The 18,290-nt window shown below is 38.0% G+C and overlaps 1 long non-coding RNA gene across 2 annotated transcripts in view; it reads right to left on the reverse strand.

The window, feature by feature from the left end:
* Positions 1-3,310: 3,310 nt before the first annotated feature.
* Positions 3,311-18,290, reverse strand: part of LOC117877545 — a 61,628-nt gene continuing 46,648 nt past the window's right edge. Inside the window, exons 2-3 of one of the 2 annotated variants that reach the window (XR_004645745.1) lie at positions 7,406-7,490; positions 3,311-4,835 (exon numbers count right to left, since the gene is read on the reverse strand). This is a non-coding gene — a long non-coding RNA (uncharacterized LOC117877545). The remainder of the gene's footprint in view (positions 4,836-7,405; positions 7,491-18,290) is intronic. The other variant, XR_004645746.1, reaches the window with a different exon arrangement.

The raw sequence follows: 18,290 nt of genomic DNA on the forward strand, positions 1-18,290 counted from the left end.
TCCAGAAGGAAGACAGGCAATCCTTAAGAAAGAAGTATGAAATAAAAAAGTTTACCAACATGAAAATCCTGCATGTTCAGACATGTTCCTTTCATCATCTTCAACTTCAACGCAACTTTATCCTGAGAAGGAACACTTATCACAATGTTATTGCATTAGGGCAACCAGGCCTTGCATTTCTTTATTGCACCGTTTGCATTTTGAATGTATGGCTGTCTTACGCACAAGGAGAGGAACTTCATTAAAATATTCCCAAACTGGGTCATTTTTGTGGCCTGCTGCCATCATAGGTTTTCCCTTCTAGTGAGAGAATGGTAGATCTCAAATCAATGAAGGCTATACTCAAAAAGACCTCAAGACTTCTGGAATATGCTGCTCAAACAGTTTCACTGTTGTTTCTATTGCCTGTCCCTCCCTTCTCACATTTATCTCCTGATTTCTTCTCCTTGTCCGGATCTGTTCCACCTCCAACAATCTTCTATTCATTTTACTTTGTGAAACTTTGCACTTTTAGAAAGAGGTAAGGGATTGATTCTGTGTACACAAATTTGCAGAGGGACAACAGGGTTGAAGTCTGTTATTTCTCACCTCTGTTTTTTTTTTTTTTAATTTATTTATTTAAAAACATTTTTGCTGTTAACAAGCAATTGTGGAAGCAGGGAAAGAAAGAGAAGGTTTAAGTTGCCACTTAATTTTTCCTAGGTGTCGGGTACATGTCTCTTCCCTTTTTCCCCAACTCCTCTATTACCCAGTCCTGCTATGACCTGGGGTAGACCCAGCTGCAACCCCCCTTTTATTTTCTTTTTTTTTTCCTTTTTATACTCACGAACCACCAATGCTAAATGGAGAGATTGCAGTAGCATAGCCAACTGCATTGTTTTGTTGCTTCCAACCTGAGAGTGAGGATTTAATTTCTTCTATGTTATCTCTGGAGACACAGATCCACAATTTGAGAACTGCAGAACTGACAGTATCTTCTAGACTGAGCATTGAGACCCATTTGGTAAATAGAAAGATTAATCTAAATAATCTATACAGAAGCCCCTGGAACCTTGTAAAATTGAGTTCCTAATCCATGAACTATTGGAACTCATTTACAAAACTTTTCCTAATATTACATGAATATATTGTCTCATACTATAGAATTTATAATCCCTATTCCATGATGAGATATCTTTGAGCTATAATGTATCTTAATTAAAACTATCTTTATATAGGGTTTTCCCCCCAAAAAAGCATTTTATGTGTATGTAAATAAAAAATCCGATTTTTTTTTAATCATTGATTTTTATCATCCTGGTTCAGTCACTTTCAAGATCACTTATGAATATGTAGGACAGCACAGATTCCAGTACTTCTCTCCATTCTGAAAAATGACCATTTATTTGTTTCCAATATACCCTTTGTTTCCAATCTCTTAACCAGACACTGATCCATAAGAGGACCTTTCCTCTTACCCAATGGCTGCTTATTTTGCTTAAAAGCCTTTAGTGAGGGACCTTGTCAAAGGCTTTCTGAAAATCCAAGTACTCTTTATCAATTGGATCACCCTTGTCCACTTGCCTGTTGGCTCCTCTAAAGAATTATAATTGATTGGTGAGGCATGATTTCTCTTTATAAAAGCTATGGTGACTCTCCCTCAGTATATCGTATTCACCTATGTGTCTGAGCATTCTGTTTTGTTCTTTGTTGTAGTTGCAATCAATTTGCCTGGTACTGAAATTAGGCTTACCAGCCTGTAATTGCCAGGGTTGGCTCAGGAATCTCTTATAATAATAGACATTACATAGGCAACCCCCTGTCAACTGATTACAGGGGCTGATTTAAATGATAGGTTATATACCACAGTTAGTAGTTCTGCAATTTCATGTTTGAGTTCCTTCAGAACTCTTGGGTGAATACCATCTGGTCCTGGGGACTTATTACTGTACTGTTTAATTTATCCATTTGTTCCAAAACTGACACCTCAGTCTGGGACAGTTGCTCAGATTTGTCACCTAAAGAGAATGGCTCAGGTGTGGGGACCTCCCCTATATCCTCAGAAGTGAAGACTGATGCAAAGAATTCATTTGATTTCTCTACAATGGCCTTGAATACTCCTTTACCACTTTGATCATCCCGTGGCCTGACTGAGCATTTGGCAGGCTTCCTGCTTGTGATGTACTTAAAAGTCCAGTTACTTGCCTGCAAAGAATTTCTATTGAGAGTCTTAGCTGTGAGTTCTTTAAACTTAGAGGGTTACATGCAAGTTTAGAGGGTCTAAGGAGGAAGCTATCAGAGACCCTGGTGAAAGTATCCAAGACTGAATGTCAGCCAGGGGACAAACTGCAGTCAGGGAAACAGCCGTAACTCTCTGTCTGCTGGGTGGCCAGTGCAGCCTGAAAAAGTGGATGAGGGTATCAGGAAAGGGGTATGGCCACTGTAGTTGAAGAGGAATGCATTAATTTAGCACATCGTCTCATCAGCTTTCTTTGGTGCCTGGCAGGACTTCTATGTATCTCTGATTGTAATCTCTAGATTCTCTTGCCCTATTGTAGGTGAGTACTGGGAGGTGCTATCTTCATGTAATCAGGCCCATTGGCTGAAAATAACGCTGACATCTCTTGGTATGAAGAGTCTACTCAGTGCATAAATGTAAATCTGTCAAGTCACAAGAACAATGAGAAAATACTAATTATTCTATTAATTTGTCAAGCCGTGGTTCAACTGATACATACATTTATTTGTGCCTTTAGTAGCACAACAAAGAGGCCTCTATCACATGTGCATAGCTATCTGAAACCTGAGCTCGAGGATGACTGCAAAGCTTTATGGGCTGACTTGCCCTAAGAGAATGGGGGGTGGGGGTGGGAATAAGCATGAAGGCCATTCATCAAATCTAGCCTTGGGAACCATTAACCATTATCTCAAGGTTTAGAGTTTGTCTGCCTGACAGCAATCCTGTTTGTCGACTATGTGCACACAATATTTTGTTAACAAAAGTAGGAATTTATGCAAAATGGAGGGGGAAAAGATCTTAGGTGCCAAGCCTATTTCCCTGGGGTAAAAACTCTGCTAGATGTGAAACTGGTAATTCATCACCTCCTGCCGTTTTTCTCATTGCATCCATTCAATAGGTTTGCACACAACCACCAGTCCCAGAGTTAAGGCAGTCATAATGGCAGCAGTTCATGAAATCTGAACTCCTGATCATCGTGATCAGCTGAAAGGTGTTTGACACTAGTCAAAGGAAGGGTGCCAAGGTGGCTTTTGCACCTCTTATCATTCCTAGCCTGTTTAGCTACTGGGCTGGTCTCAGGGGTAAATTAAAATAGCTTGAAAGGTGCCATGATTAACACTGGCTACCACCAGACAGCTTTGCAGAAACCAGGGAATGCTGAGGCAAAGGGACACTCTACTATGCTGACAGTAGTGATGGGGTATATAGATGCTGTTATTGTGACCCTAGGGCACACCAAGATCCTCTTCCTTTTGCTAGATCAATTGACTTTAGGGCTGGTTTGTGCACGTGGAGTGGTGGAATAGACATTCTACTCCCATCTGGGATTAAATGTGGGAAAAGGTTCTCTAGGGGAGGAAAAAATCATGTGTCCTGAGAGTGACTAACTTGGGCATTCTGCTAACCTATAAACCTCCAGACACCAAAGTCTTCCTTGGAGAGGTGCTGTTCTTGACACCGTCTGTTGTGCAGATGAAAGTTCACAAAGCTCACTATCTTAGCAGACTTCAAAATTCACACAGACAATGCCTTTGCTACAATATCCCAAAACCACCTATTTGATTCAGGTTTGTTACAGGTGGTCTCCAGACCCGCACATGCAGCCAGAAATACCCTGCACTGGTATCAGTCTGGGTGTGGGCATAAAAAACAAAAACAATTATCTTCCTATTCTGGTCAGTCGTCTTCCTCCTCCAGGTGGAAATGAGAGTTGTCCATGTCAAAAGGCAAGAAGAAACTCTCACCATGTTCTGTTTGCAAAAACCCTGGGACCCTGCCAAATCCCAAACCTTGTTTATAGAAAACTCCACCCAAACAAGAATCTCAGGGGTGGAGGAATTAGGGAGACTTCCACTCCCCAAATACTGTTACTAACAAACTAATCTTGCAGTGTTCTCTTCCACCCCCAATCCCCATGGTTCTCAAAGGCATGATAGGATTAAAGTATATACGAAATATATTTGATAAAAGTGAGCTAAAATGTTTCACACAAGCCCAAGGTTAAGATACTATTTAAAAATTGTAAGAATAGGATACAGTTTAAACTAGATTTGTCCTCAGTAGAGAACTATATAGGAAAATTACAAGATAATCTGGTCTTTTGTAAATAAACATATAAGTACATTTTCCTCCTTCTTTCTACAAGGCTATATTGGCAATGTCAATTTAGTGTTGGAAAAGGAAATGAATCAGCAAATCTTTATAACAGAATAGAAAGATGTGATTCAAGAGACTATGAGCAAAACAACTTTACCCTCATGGCAAGACTGCCAGTGGAAAATTATGATAAAATATTTTTGCATACTAATTTTATTTCTATATTTAAATACTCTCGAGGCACTCAGATAGTATCTATGTATTTAAGTAATTCCTATCTTCTTTTAAAAGTACTATATTAAGTCTGTGTGGAAACAGCTGAGGCTTATTGTTGACTTGATGGTATAAAGAAGATAAGGTCCCCTGATTAAGCCCCATAACCAGAGGTGCAGACTTACCATTTCCTAGGCAACACTATCCTCTATTTTCTTCTTAGAGCACATACAAATTGTCATAATGCATTACACCAGCCTTCGATGTAGTCTTGTGTTCTTTCTTTAGAAGTGGCCATTACCTGATACTTCAGAAGAAGAAGGTGGGAAAAAATAAGAACTTAATACACTTAACCAACCGTACAGCATTGAACATGGGCAGAGATAAGAAAATTCCTTCCTGACTCCCATAGACAATAATTTAGATTATAAAGCATGAGATGTGAAAGCTGTTATCATTTTTTAACTTACACAGCTCGAAGCATTAATAGTCATAAAATGATTAGCACATTTTAAAATCCAGCCACAGAATTATGTCAATGACCCCCTTCAGCAGCAAATTACACTCATTGACTTTCACTATGTGGAAAAAAATATTTCATTTTACTCATTATAAGTTTATTGCCTTTTAATTTCATTTAATGCCCCTTTGTTCATGTATTATATGGCAAGGTAAAAAGGAATGACTAATCAGTTTTCGCTGTACCTTTCATAATTTTGAAGACCTTTTCATTTCACAGAAAAAAAAAAGGAGCTTATTGAAAAAGGCAAAGGTTTTCTTTTAGATTAGCTTTGGATAACTGAGAATTCCTTTTCCCCCCACATCCAGGCAGGCCCTAAATCTTGCTGCTTCTCTCTACACCTGGGGCTTGTTTCTTGTTGTAACCCATTGAAGGCAACTCCATGGAGTGCAGAATCAAGCTCAAAATTTCAAACCCCCTTTTTCTCTAGTTCTACACAACTAAAACTCTCATCCAAGATCACATTCGTATTAGTACAATTTCCTTCTCACTGGCCTCTCCATTCCACACAACACACGGGCTGAGCTCATCTTCCTGGCCTGTTGTTCTGGATATGTCTTTGATTCCCTCCATTGGTTCCTCTTTGCATCAAATACAAGCTTTGTGTTTTCTCCCTCAAGATCTTTCATAATTCTACCCTGCCCTACTTATCCTTGACTCTTTCTGCATTAAAGTCCTCAACTGCCCCTCTGCTCTGCCAGCACTGCTAGCCTCTATGCCCCATTTTCCCACTTCTCCCACAATTATCTTCTCAGTTCTTCCATGCTGTTCTCTGTGCTGGGAATTACCTTCCCTATTCTCTCTTCATTGCTGTCAGCTCCAATTCATTAGACTAAAGCAATGACTTTTTTACAAGGTGCCACTTTAGAAGAGTTTATTGAAAGAGGACAACTGCTTATTTTTCCATTAAAACTGTGATGTTTGGAATCTCTGCGCTGATCATACACAGAAATCCTAAAATGCTTCAGGCACTGTTAATTCTTTACAAAATGCACAAAGAGGTCTCAGAAGAGCTGCAAAAAAAGTCGTATCCTTCAGCTAAAAACAAGATATATGAATAGGAGGAGAAAGCCAACAAAATCCTTCTATGGCAGTTGAAAAGCAGAACAGTGTAGGGCATTTAAAAAAAAAACCCACACATTAAAAGCTTTTGTATCAGTGGGCCATCAAACTATTAATAGATTTCCCAAATTTTATATGAAACCATATGCATGGTAGTGAAGAAAGCAAATCCCATGATCATTGTGCCTTGCTGATTCCTAGTGATATATGATTTCAAACAAGGAAGCTACTTCACTAGAGAATAATATTTCTCAAGAAACGATTATGCTAGCTATTCCATCACTGTGGGCAAGGAAAGTACCTGGCCCCAACAGACTTTCTGCTAACTTTTATGTTTTAGGTCTGGATTTTACTCCCCTTATAACAGAGGATTTAGCCATGTACTATCCCCATAAGATTTCTAAACTGGTGTAATCTTGTTCTAATCTTTGTTCTTCTGAAAGAGAGAAAAGGTTCTTGGGAATTTCTTTCTGGTAGTTTATAAACCTATCATACTATCATCTCCGTGGACTTAAAACTTATAGGAAAAGTTATAGCTTTAAAGGAACAACAGATACTCCCTAGAATAGTGTTTTTTATTATACTAATGGTATTACTCAAATGAACTATACATTGAACATGTTTTATTGGAGTGTGTATTATATTATGTCTGATATTTTGTAATGCATATAAAAATCAAATGGAGGCTGGGATTTTAAAATTACAAATTTGGTGGTAATTGCAAAATTTATTTATTTTCAAAATGTTAGGAGTCTGATCTTGTTATCATTAAAACTTCTTTTGATTTCAGCAGGTTTGAGAACTAGCCCCAAATGTCACTCAAATATTGATGGGTTTTGATGGGTACCTCCCTTGGGTACCTTTGAAAATATCAGCCTATCTTCTTTGTTCCACAGCATGAAAAAATTAACAACCCCAAAATAGTTAGAATTATGCCAATCTCAGACTTAACTTATCCTGCAGATTAAATCATTTAGGCTGGGAAGATAATATTTTCAAAAGCACGTGCATGATTAATAAATTAATACAAAAATCAGATTCTCTCTAAAAATGTGATCCTGAAAACACTAATGCATATTGTGCATAGGTACTCGTATTCATTTGAATAGTCCTATTAAACTCAGTGGGTTTGCTCATGAGAGTAAGCCTAAGGTTTTGTTTTAAGACTAATTGTGGGCCCATATCAAAAGATCCACAATTCAGGGATAGTTCAGAAAAGCATCCAAAAAGCCATATGCTTATCCTTCTCTTATCCAAGATATAAACATTTTGAGAGAGTCCCTCCTGCTACTTACCCTCCTGCATGACTGTCTGTCTTACGGAGACCTTTTTTCTGTTCTGTGATGATGAGACATCTTCCTTTTGCTAGCAAGACTCTTCCTGGGGAAAAATAGAAGTAAAGAGTTTCTTTTTCCATACAAAATTTATTTTTGTGGGTGAATTTTCATTTTAGTATATAGGGTATGAAAAAAAGTGGAATCGAACCTTGCTGTTCATCTCCCTCTGTCTCTTCCATTATATAATATAGTGCAATCAAAACTGAAATTGAATAATAGTGACCAATGAGGAAGAGTAATTATTTTGGGTTTTAACTAAGGGGAAGAGGACATTTACTTAAGCAAAATGCTCAAGGATCACATGGTGCTAGTGGAAGTTTCACCACGAAGAAATTTGATATCTCAAGACAATTTGATATTTATCTACTGTGGGATAAAATAGAATAAAATTGGAATAAAAATTCCAGTAATGCATCTCATTTTCACAAATGAGTATCTTTGACAGAAAATATTTAAGATGGGTGAAGTTTTGGTATTTTAGACTATTCTTATCCTTATTTCAGTGTTTCACCATTTTCACCATTACTGAAATTAGCAACATTGCTTGAGAATATGTTAAAAGACCAAAAGGGTGGCTGTTTTCAGGTGTGTGGAATCACAATCGTCCCATATAGTCTTCATCTACTACTATGTGTCACCCCATCTGTCACAAGTACAAATCTTTTAGAGAGGTGTTCCTGCTGGTTCAGAGGTAGATTATCATAGAATCATACAAATTAGTGATGGAAAAACCCTATTAGATCATCCTGTCTACCAGCTTGCTGATGCAGGACTGTCCCTCACAGCATCGTAGTGCTTTGAACAGGCACAATTTAAGAGCAAAGAAGTTTTTATCAATCCTTAAAGCTATTCCACAGCCTAATATAAATGACTGCTAAGATGTTTCTCCTGGTTTCGGACTAAATGTTCCTATTCTTAATTTCATTCCATTACGCCTAATTATAGTCCCCATATACCACACAATATAGCTCCTCTCCCTCAACTTCACAAATACATCTAGACTGTTATGTTCCCACTTTGTTTAGCTATCAGTCTCAATGCCAATAAACAGCAAATTGTTTTCTAGCCATATGGCTTGTACAGGGAGGATCAAATCACTTTCAAACCAAAGCTAATATTTATACGGCAGTTCTCATGACATTTATGAGGCTGCATTCCAAAATTGTAGGTGGTTAGGCAGTAGCCAAACTTCATGATATAATTACATGAAACATTCCAATACATTTCAGGCTAACAGAGCTTTTTTTCTATTTAACTTTAAACAATTTTTTAGGTAAAAGTAACATGACTTCTCAGGATTTAAATAACAGATAGTTATGCACAAGTGATCTTGTAAACAGAAAAATTATTTAACCTAAGGCTGATTCTGGGACCAGTTTCAGATGTGGTCCCTAGGTGGGTAGAACAGTTACTCTGTCGTGCATACACTCACACCTACACATACAAACTGATAAGTTCCTCCACATTTGGTGGCTAACAGGAAAAAAAAGTTCAAGAGCATCCTCCTGTCGATGAAAACAAACAAAAAAAACCCCTAAAAATAGTACTCATGCAATATGATTGTTATGAATTTTGTTTTCTTCAGCTTTCGATAGCTAGTATTGCTACATGCACCAATTGGACATGTCATCTTAAAAAAACTAATTTACATTTTTCAAAAATAATCTAGAAATGCAACCTTAGTATAAAAATTGAAACAGAAATCATTCACTCCACAAACATCCAACTTTACATTCATTCAACTACCATACAGGGCAATTTTCTTTATTTTAAGAATGGGTAACTGTATCTCTTTGGCACATAGAGACTATAACTTTATGTTTTGGTAATCATCAGTTCAACTTTGAACATCATTCTAACACTAAAATGTGGGTGAAAAGTTGAGCTTTAACACTGTCAAAATAAAAGTTTCTTACTTACAGCAAGTTACAATTTTAGGTTTAGTTTGTATATAGGTCCTCTCTAGCAGACAGCATCATTTACAAAAGAGGGCACTTTTTAATGGCTGGATTTAATGCAGATAACGTATACAAACAAACAAAAATCCACCATTTTTATTGAAATTTCACAATTGATATTTCAATTGCACTCATGAATTTTGGAGTTATGCCCACAGTAACCTCAACTCTGCTTCTTTCCACCTTCAACAAGGTTTTTTGTTACATCATCATGCAGCACACTTGCAGTAATAATAAAAAGCCCCACATACAATAAGTGTATCTAAAAACCCAAAAAAAACAGTCAGCTCATTTATTATGTTGCATAGTATTACTTGCAAAACAGAATGTTACATTGCCCAGGGTTTCATGCAGGAATTAGCTGGACAGATAGTCACAAAATACATAGGTTTGTTGGACAACCGCAAAGTGAAGGAACATTGTTTAATATTTTAACTCACTTTGTAGGTATTGGGTCTGATCCTCAACTGGTATAAATTGCTGTCATTATATTAAAGTCACTATTATTTTGTAATATATGCAAAGCTACAATAATTGATTTTCTCTTAGTACATTTTATTTTTTAAATATTTGTGAATTAGAAATTACTTCAGATGTGATTGCAGCAGAATAGGAAATCAAGACTCTGTATTTTTATCAGTCACTCAAGAAAACTGTATTTCTTGCAAAATCAGTTTGCACAATTATACAAAGAACTAGCTAAAGAAATTCCATTGAACATCACATATCAAGTTGAAATGATGTCTGTTAAGGTATGGCTTTACCTATTAAGAGGACTGGGGTAAGAATGTTTAGACTGTACATATTCCATTACAAGCTCTCTTTCTCAAAGTGCTAATTCTAATGGAAGATGGTTTCCTATTATTTTTGCACCTCATATTCAATGGAAAACTGTTTTATTTGCATCTAATCCTCAGTCCATTGTTAGAAAGGTTGTAACTGAAAGTGGGTCACGCGAACACACTTTCCAGTGTGCTTCTAACCTGGTCTAAATATTGAACCAGAAAGAAGCTCTTCCAGGGATAATTGTTGAACTGCCCCATCTTATACTTGATGATGAGAGACTCACAATCTGGTACAAGTGTTAAAGGAAAATATTTATTTAATGGCAGTGGGTAAAAATGGCATTTCAACATTTTAGAGCAATGAAAGAAAGATGGTTTGTGGGTAAGCTATCAAATTGGAACCCAAGAGATTTGGATTCTCTTCCTAGTTCTGCCACTGAAACTCCTGTGTGAAGATGGGTGTAATGGGGCAGTTACCCTGCTTGGGATAGAAAAGGCTAGGCTGATTAGGGAAGCAGCCACAGCTTTGGCCATGCCCCAATCAGGCCACACCTGGCCCTGTTATAAGGGCTCGGAGAGGAGCTAGGTCAGTCTCTCTTTAGCTGTGGAGAGAGAAGGACCTAACTGACGGGGAGAAAAGGGTACCCGGAGTGGAGCAGGGCTGGGGAAAGGCCAGAGGAGCTGGGGAGCTCCAGGCTGAGGCTTGTTAAAGGCCTGTGCAGGTACTGGGGCTGGAAGGTGCAGCCCAGAGATAGGCAGAGGCAGCTGGTCCAACCTCCTTGCCATGAGTGGCCATGACAGACTGCAGTTTGCCCCAGTGAACGGGGGCTAGATGATGACTGGCATTAGCCACTGAGGCAAAGTGGCAGTAGAGGGTTGGGATTCCCCTGGAAGGGGAGACCCAGTGTGTGGGGATACCCTGGCATTCTGCCACTGCGGTAAGAGGCACCGGGGTCCGGGAGGGACATGGGATTCTGAGGCAAGCAAGACACTGGCCCCAGGAGGCGCTCTGAGTGCTGGATGAGCTAATTCCCAACTGACCAGCAGGAGGTGCCGTGTTGGTGAGTCTTTGCTTTGCTGCACTGGGCAAGTTGCATAATCTTTCAGTACCTCAGTTTTCCATCTGTAAAATACTTCCCTACTCAGAGAGGTATTGTGAGGATAAATTCATTGATGTATAAGGTGTACTCAGATACTATGCTGATTACCTTAACAGATAAAGGATTAATGACATACCAGGGGGGAAAAAAGTCATCATTGGTTGACAAAGGTAAGTTTTTAAGGAAATGGAAGTTATTGCAACCAATGAGAGCAATATTTTGCAAAAGTAGAGATGTACTTCCATGTACACAGTTGTACAAACAAATTATCATGATTACGTTTACAAATGTAGATACAGAAATGTGCACATATTTATGTGCATGCTGCATCTAGACAATTTGTCAAGGCATTTAAAATATTCCCATCACTCTGATATCTGAGGTTGGGCCTTCACTTTTACAACTGCAGCCTTGTCAGAGTCTATACATCTCTATAATGAAGGATGATCCTGTATATAAGCCATATTGGGAATCAGTGAATTTGACTTGGATTCATGATGAATATTGTTGTTTTTTTTCAGTAAGTACAAATGTAAGTACAATAGAAACCTTGATAATCAACTATCTTAACTTGTTTGTGATCGAAACCTACTGTATTATTACATTTTCCCTGTGGATTTTATTCCAGTCTTCAATATTTACTTACTTGCTGTAGATTTTGAATATAGTTATGACTGGAAGAAAGACTTTTCAGTAGAAAAAAGAAACTTCTTTATCCTCCTCACCCCCATACAAAAAAAATGGTTAAATAAAATGCATGGATAATCCTTTTTTATGCAACACACAGCAAGCAGATTGGTCCACAGGAAAAGGGTTTATTTTATCTCAATTTTTTTATGACTCAGATGATGATTTTCCACATAATTCATAAAATGTTCATTTCAGAGAATTTGAATTATAGTTAATAACATCACAAAAGGTTTAAAAGGCTGGAGTCCATCAGTACAAATCAACCAACAACTGTATACTGTTACCCCCAAAGTATGTGGCTTTCCCTTATTTCTTCACTTTTATTCTTAAAGAACTGTTGGTGCCCCATGGGACATTTTTAAAACTACTCTGTTTAGAAACAGTTCTTCCTATATGTCATTCATTTCCTGAATTTTTCTTCTTTTTTTAAAAAAAAATTATTATAACTGCAAGGCACTTTCTGCTGGTACATCTAGCTGCCTTTGGAAATAGATTGAAAACTTCTTGTTACACAGTTTTTCTCCAGCCTATTGACCAGGTTGTCCATTCTGATGGAGTGGCGTTGCCCCTGGAAGATGCTGGTTATAGAGAGACAACCTATCTTGCCCTAGGAGAATCACTCAGTGCAAGAGGTACATAGCAGCTCCTTTGATATCTCTGCTGAAAGGGCCTAGTTGGAGGAAATGGAGCATGGATATAATGTGCTACACTCTGATACCCTCTAGTTGCAGTTTCAGAATCTTGGGGACTTTTGGAAGCCACAGAAAGTGAAATCAGCCTTATCAGGTCATTTGGGATGCTAGGAAAGCTAAATACAGCTGCATTTCCTCATGACAGCTGAAAGAGGCCAGGGCAGCTTGTTGGGAGGGTGAAAAGAAACTGGGCAAATATTATCAAAAATAGCTGCCTAAAGTTAGGCTCTTAAAAACATAGTTATACACCTAAATACATTACCTGATTTTTCAAAACTGTGGAACAGTTCACCTTGGCATCATACTGGCATCAGTATTATTAGATCATGCTTACGCATTTTATTCCTTTTTAAACCCCTAAGTATGAATTTTAGGGGACTATATTTAGTCACGCATTTAAAAAAAAATGTTGTCCTAACATAATACAAAAAATGACATGTTTAGATGCAACAACTGGAGGAGTTCCTTCCCATTAACTCTTTAATAATCTACTTATCCCCTCTAATGTGACTGTAGAACTAATACCGTTCCACTATTATAATACAACATATAGTTCTCTTGCAAATGGATGATATCCCACATGTGCCAAACATTATCACTTCCCACGGGAGTGGGCAATAATAGCAACTGTATAATTCATGATTCCTAGGCCAGAAGGGACCATTGTGATCATCTGGTCTGACAACCTGTATAACACAGACCACAAAACTTCCCCGAAATAATTCCTATAGCAAATCTTTTAGAAAAACATCCAATCTTGATTTTAAAATGGTCAATGATGGGAAATTCACTACTACTTTACTTCCTTAGTAAATTGCTCCAGTGGATAATCACCCTTACTGTTAAAACTGTGTTTCTTATTTCCAATCTGAATTTGTCTAGCTTCAACTTCTAGACATTGGATCATGTTATACCTTCCTCTGATAGATTGCAGGGTCCATTAACCAATTTTTGTTCCCCATGTACATACTTATACTTTAACCAAGTCAACCTTTAACCTCCTCTTTGCTAAGCTAAATTGATTGAGCTCCTTGACTCTATCACTATAAGGCAAGTTTTCTAATCTTTTGATCATTTTTGTGACTCTTCTCTGAATCCTCTCCAATTCATCAACATCCTTCTTGAATTTTGGACACCAGAATCGGACACACTATTCCAGCAGTGGTTGCACCAGTGCCAAATATAGAGGTAAAATAACCTCTCTATTCCTACTTGAGATTCCCCTGTTTATGCATCCAAGGACTGCATCAGCCCTTTCAGCCACAGTATTTCACTGGGAGTCATGTTCAGCTGATTAGCCACCATGACCCCCCACATTTTTTTCAAAGTCACTGCTTCCCACAATAGAGTCCCCCTTCCTGTAAGTATGGCCTACATTCTTTGTTCTTACATGTGTACATTTACATTTAGCCATAATAAAACACACATTGTTTTTTGTGCCCAATTTACCAAGAGATCCAGGTCGCTCAGTATTAGTGACCTGTCATCTTCATTATTTATCACTCCACTCCCCAATTTTTGTCATCTGCAAACTTTATCAGTCATTATTTTATGTTTCCTTCCAGGTCATTAATAAAAGTGTTACATAGTGTAGGGCCAAGAACGAATCCCTGCCAGATCCCACTAGAAAAAGCATCTGTTCAATGAAGATTTTCCATTTACAATTACATTTTGAGATCTATCCATTAGCCAGCTTTTAATCCATTTAATGCAGGCCATGTTATCTCTATATCTTTCTAGTTTTATAATTAAAATGTCAAGTGGTACCCAGTCAAATGCCTTACAGAACTTTGTCATTTTCATCTTATGTAACCTATTGTGGCTGTTTAGGTACAAGGGCCTTGTACCTACCTGTATAGTGTCACCCACCATGGTGGCTGTACTATTCATGCACATTTCCACAGGAGTAGCTACAGGAGGACCTACTGGTTCAGACTACCTGAACTCTGTCAGGCTGTTTTGAGGGGCCTGTTTCACTGTGATTTTTTTTTTACGTTTTATTTTTTTACATTTTACAGTTCTTTGGTTTGGAAATGTTCACTTAGCTTCTGTGACCACTGTATGAAACAGAGATTCAAGGTTTGTTTTTCTGCTCTGTTGACTTTACTGCACAAAAATGTCTAAACTGCCATTTCAGGAGACTGGTAGCCCAAGGAATTGGTAATAGGATATTGTTTACCCACTTGAATTCAGCCTAGGCTGATTGAGACCAAAAATTATTAGTCTGATAGCTGTTATGTTTGTGGTAGTCTCCATCTAGTTGTTACTGGACTGGTCTCCCCAACACAACAGTGATAGGCATCATACTAATTTACATACCTGGTGACAATCTTAGAAAAGAGTCTGAAGAGGCAAAAACTTAAAACTTCCAGCACCCATGTATATGTATCCCCATTTTACAGCTAGGAAACAATGGCCCAGAGATAATAAATGGCCAATCAAATATCACCCAGGAAGTACCTGGCAGAATAGGGAATTGAACACCGGTCTCCTGACTCTCAGGCTACTGGATCATCCTTCTATCTCCTATAATCTAATTACATTCATAATAATGAATACAACTCCACTGTCACTTTCTATGCCTTATCTGTACAGAACTGATTGTTAGGGCCATAGATAAAATGATTTTATCTGAACTTGAAGACTGAATTTTTATTTTCATGAGTATCATGTAGCATTATTTTATACAAAGTTATCCCATTATAACATAGCTTGAGTTTAGAAGACACTAAAACATTTTATTCATGGTTAATGGCGTAAAGCTTTGGGTCATTTATTAACATACCATAAGAACTGTGCTTCAGGTGTTTCAAATGTATGAGAATATATATCAAGTGTTCCAGAATTTTATGACTATTTCAAAACTCATTTTTATGTCTGGGATGTAAAATTGCACACCAAGGACTAGAAATCTTAAGTACATATAAATACACAGTGAAGGAGAATGCTAAAAAGTAGTCTCCAGAAGAAGAAAAGAGGCAAGTATTATAAAAGCAGTACAGTTTTAAAGGCATTTTATCAATAAGCACACAGGATGAAATTCTGAAACAACCTCTTTTCTGCAGACATGGAAAGTTGTAATTACATTGGGATTTCAGAATCACAAAGGTTCCAAAAATGTTTCTAGTTATTATGGACATTATTATTACTATTATTATTGTTTTCTTTGAAATTAGAATTCTTTCAGATATAATAAACTATTCTACAGTATAAAGAAAGGAAGCATGGATAGTACATGTACCTTACTCTGTTATTTTGCAATAGTTTCTGCAAACAGGTGAATCTTACATTGGGCCTGAAAGGTGTCCAGACTCAAGTCTGTTCTCTATAGTGCTTTTGCAGTACTGAAGCATTTTTAACCCATTTTCCTCTGTTTTCCTTCCACCTTCTAATTTTTCTTCCCATCTTACCCAAAGAAAGGAGAAAAAGCAAAAAAGAAATCAACATTATGGAAATTAAATCTAAAAACTAAAATGAGCTTAAGGTCATTCTGCACATGTGTACTATTTTCTGTTTCTATGCTTCTCATTTAATGCCAGCTGTGAAGTATTAGGCCCAAACTGTGCTCCTTCCATCTGCATCACAGAGCCTGTGAAGAACTGATAGGGAAAGGGGAGAAGGATCCCATACAGTTCTGCAGTGTTTTGTTCCATTCAGAGGTGTGTGGAGAGATGCAGCAGTGGATCTGAGATTATGTGGCTCCACCAGCCATTTTCCACACCAGCTATGAGTCTATAAGACTGCTGAATCCTGAGACCACAATAGCAGGTACTGAGGGTATGTCTACACTGCACACTAAGCCTTGATTCAGGTATGAGCTCAAGCCCTGCTTCACTACACACAAATCAATGTAACTTGGGTCAGCAAGCACTCAGGACCCTGCTAGAGGAGTGGATCACATCCCAAGTCCTACTGTGACTCAGTCCAAGCCTTGTCATTTTGCAAAATGGATGCAATTCATGCTGTAGACCCAAGTCAGAAGGTCTGTGTGGTGCAGCATGGACACATTAGCACAGCTGTGAGATCCCGGTCCAGGAACTTTAAATGGTGTGGATGCTCAAGCACAGTCTTGGAAACACTGAGCCTACAAGCCTGGGTGTCTCAGAGCCAGAGTCTTGGAAACACTGAGCCTACAAGCCTGGGTGTCTCAGAGCCAGAGTTTGCAATACAGTGTAGACATCCCCTGAATGGCTCCGTTACCCCTCCACAACCAAACAGAGAGGATTCCTTCCCGCTGAACCCAAGAAGAGATCCCCAGTGCACAGCCTGACTACTTGGGCTGCTCTATGGTTCCAAGACTTGTCCCTGAAAATTTTTACCTAGTTCTAATTAATACTAATAGGTTTCCTAACAGTATTACTTTAAGTTTTAAACATAAACTTATTTTGGATGTGTTCACTACTTGGTGGAAAGAACATAAAAACATTAAAGTGATCAAGTTGTACTTACTGAACTGGTTGCAGAAAGCAAATGTGTAAGCTTACATGCTCAAATGTTCACATTCACTTTTCACAAAATGGAACAGGATTCTCAAAACTCCTTGCCAGAAATTTGGCTCAGAGACAATTCTAGCAGTCCCACAAAGAGCTGACTGCATCCTATCAATAACTCTCATGCTGGTGACTGAAAATTGCAGACCAGTAAATGCAAAATGCACTTGGTATATTTTATATGGAATGGGACACTGCTTATTAATTCAACAGGGGCACCATATTTCCTCAACTCATCACCAGAATCCTGAGAAAGCAGCAATCAAACTGGCCAGATGAGGATCTGCATATAGCCTTTGCAGCTACAATTGCTCTCTGTAAATTACTTTGTGTGAGTCAGCAAAGTATACATCACACCATCTAAAAGAACTAGAGTGACCAGATGTCCCGATTTTATAGGGACAGTCCTGCTATTTGGGGCTTTTTCTTAGATAGGCTTCTATAACCCCCTACTGTCCCTAAAAGGAACAAACAACTGATCTGTTATGTTTACTTGATTGCAATTGCTGTTCAATTAAATTTGGAGTGGAGAAGCAAGTTTCTGTATGAGTAGGCTGACCAGATAGCAAGTGTAAAAAATCAGTACGGGGTGGGGGGATAATAGGTGCCTATATTAAAAAAAAGCCCCCAAAATTGGGACTGTCCCTATAAAATCGGGACATCTGGTCACCCTATGTATGAGTAAATAAAAACATATAAGAATAGATATAACTGGTTTATGATCTGCTGAGCAAATCAAGTTGAAATAAATATGCAAGGAAACAACATTTAAATTGTCTGAAATAAGGCAGATTGTCCGACTGAGGTACATTATTAGGCCTGCTATTTCAGAAAATGTTAGTATGTCCGCAAAGTCCAAGTTTAATTTGAAATGCCTGTTAATAAGGCATTCTTGCTGGTCTGAGTCTTAGTCATTTATATATATTATTCAACTTGTATAATGCAGGCTTATCTCCTTCTCTTCCATTGCTTTTGTTGTATAACAATGGTTTAGATTGGGCTACATCACTGCACTTTTCATATTTTTATAACATATGCATCAAAAACAATTTTTCCCCAAATATCACTTTTGACAATCCATTCATCAACTTGCCAGGACATCCAAGCACATTGAACTGTGACGCTCTA

This window comes from Trachemys scripta, chromosome 5 (genome assembly GCF_013100865.1).
Source record: "Trachemys scripta elegans isolate TJP31775 chromosome 5, CAS_Tse_1.0, whole genome shotgun sequence".
Taxonomy (NCBI): Eukaryota; Metazoa; Chordata; order Testudines; family Emydidae; genus Trachemys; species Trachemys scripta.